This window comes from Apaloderma vittatum, unplaced genomic scaffold, assembly GCF_000703405.1.
Source record: "Apaloderma vittatum isolate BGI_N311 unplaced genomic scaffold, ASM70340v1 scaffold24853, whole genome shotgun sequence".
In the NCBI taxonomy this organism is placed as follows: Eukaryota; Metazoa; Chordata; class Aves; order Trogoniformes; family Trogonidae; genus Apaloderma; species Apaloderma vittatum.
Genome location: NW_009710263.1, coordinates 62,200 through 64,721, shown reverse-complemented (window position 1 = coordinate 64,721; position 2,522 = coordinate 62,200).

The following is a 2,522-nucleotide window of genomic DNA, read 5'->3' as shown; positions in this document are numbered from 1 at the left end:
CTGGGGGAGATTATCTGAGCTCATTTGTGTAAATAACACTTTTTAGCAGGCTGGTAATTCGCCTCTAAGTCCTGACTTTCAGTGGTCACTTGTCCCCCATCCCAGGGAGCCCAGAACCACATTTCCAGCAGGGATCTCTGGCGTTAGTACCTGATGCCAGTCAGTGCTTGGCCCTGGTGGTGGGAGAGACCTGGCAAAAAGCAGACAAAGGAGATAAGAGGGTTGTCAGCCCTTCGCTTTCCAGTATGTTTGCTTAGTGATATCAAGCATTGGGCCAGAGCCACCACATCTCCGCAGACTAAACAGTTGCAATGTTTTCTCCCATGACCGAAAGAATTTAGAAAAGGGTCCCACTATGAAACTTTACACGAACCCTGAGTGCCATGGATATCTCTGACTGGTTGTCTGTTAACTCCTACGATTCCCTCCTCGCCCATGCAGTTCCATGTCTGGGCAGGTGAAGGGAAAATCCATCCCAAGGTGAATCTGGCCAACTGCTCTCGCAGCACCCTCTGTGCTCTCCCACCTGCTCCATTTTCATGCATGCATTTATTTATTTATTTATTTATTTTGCCTTCTTTTAAAGGAGAAAGACAAGATCTCTGGCCACAGTAGAGCTCTGGAGTCTTCAGCACAGGAGAGACATGGACCTGTTGGAGCAGGTCCAGAGGAGGCCACAAAAATGATCAGGGGTCTGGAGCATCTCCCCAGTGAAGACAGGCTGAGAGAGTTGGGGTGGTTCAGCCTGGAGAAGAGAAGGCTCCAAAGAGACCTTATAGCAGCCTGCCAGTACTTAAAGGTGGTTTGTGAGATAGAGACAGACTTTGTAATAAGCCCTGTAGTCACAGGACAAGGGGCAATAGTTTCAGACTAAAAGAGGGCATATTCAGACTCAATATAAAGAAGAAATGTTTTACAATGAGGGTGGTGAGACCCTGACACAGGTTGCCCAGAAAAGTGGTAGAAGCCTCATCCCTGGAAATGTCCCAGGTCAGGCTGGACGGGGCTCTGAGCAACCTGATCTAGTGGAAGATGTCCCTGCTCACTGCACGGATGTTGGGCCGGGTGGCCTTTAAATGTCTGCAGGCTTGGACACCCTGGCTGCTCTGACAATAACCCATCAAGGATTTCAATTTATATTTCTTTGTGTTCCCTTGCCTCCCCACCAGTCCCCCTCCACAGGGTTGAGAGGTTGGTTTCTGGCTCTCAGAGGTTAGTTCCCTGCGTCCTACTGTCTGTCCGTGTCCCTCTGCTCACTGGAAGGTCTGGCGGGGGCGGGCAGTCACGCTTTGTGACTGTGTCTGGCTTCATGGGATAACAGGGCTTTAAAGGGGTGATAAACTGTTGTTACGCAGCTAAGCTGACACCCTGGCATGTGTTTGGGAGTCCAGAAAGGTGCTAGGTAGGAAGGGCAGCAATAAAAATTAAGTAACCAGGAAGACAGCTCTGTCACCTAGTGCTGCTGGAGGAGGTGCTGACAAACATCCTCTGGTGAAGCAAATGGGGTTCGCAGAGCATCCCACCTGCTTTTCCAGAGTATTTCTGCTCTGTGCATTATCCTGCTTGAAAACTATTTGAAGAAATAACCCTGCAATGGTATGGTATAAGCCTTAGTGACTCAGCAGAGGTGCAAACGTGTTCTCATGGAAATGAGATTTGCTCCAATTCATCGGCAAGCTCTGCTGGCCTGTGGGATGTGGTGTCTTCCCAGGACGTGGCCACATCTCAGTTGTGATGTTTTCCACTCCCCAAGAGAAAAGAAGAAGGAGATATATAACAGGAGACCAGGAGATTTCCTATGAGCTGTCTCTTCTCCTCACTCTTCTCAACACTCAGAGGGACATTAAAGAAGAGTTTTACCCCAGGACAAAATTCTATTTGCTGTTCATGGTGCGCAGACCATGCTACTTCACTCTCCTGGTCATCTCAGAGCTTCCACTGAGACAGTCCTCCAAGGTCTCTAGCAACTGCTAGGTTAAGAGCAACGCTTTTCTGTTTGCACATCCATCATTACGTTCCCACGCGGGTGCTTTAAACCTAAGCTAAATCAATAATTAACTGCTTGCACCTCTGCAGCCCCCAAGGACCTCAGAGACATTGCTGTCTTAAGCTGTGAAACACCCACGAAGGGTGGATAATTGCTGCTGATCCCAGATTTGGAGCCAGACGGAGAGGTCATGGTGAGACCAGGGGGCAGGAAGTTCAAGTGACCACCTGCTGGGTCACCTCAGGGCTTCTGGAGACACAGGAAGTACCCACAGCTCCTGTTGGCTCTGGTCATCAACTCCTCAGTTACCCAACGTTGAGGAATTTCAAATTCGTGAATGTTCCTAATCCTGGGAGTTTGCTTAGCATCTCCTTTAGAAAAAAACAGGAGTTTTCTGACCTTACTTTCCTCTTGCTGCCCAAGTTCTTTTTGCGATAAGTAAGCATTATTTGTGTCCATCTGATGGCTGCAGGACCTTTGGTGAATTGTTCCTGGAGAACTGGCCAGTGGCATTTAATGCAAGTTACGTGTCATC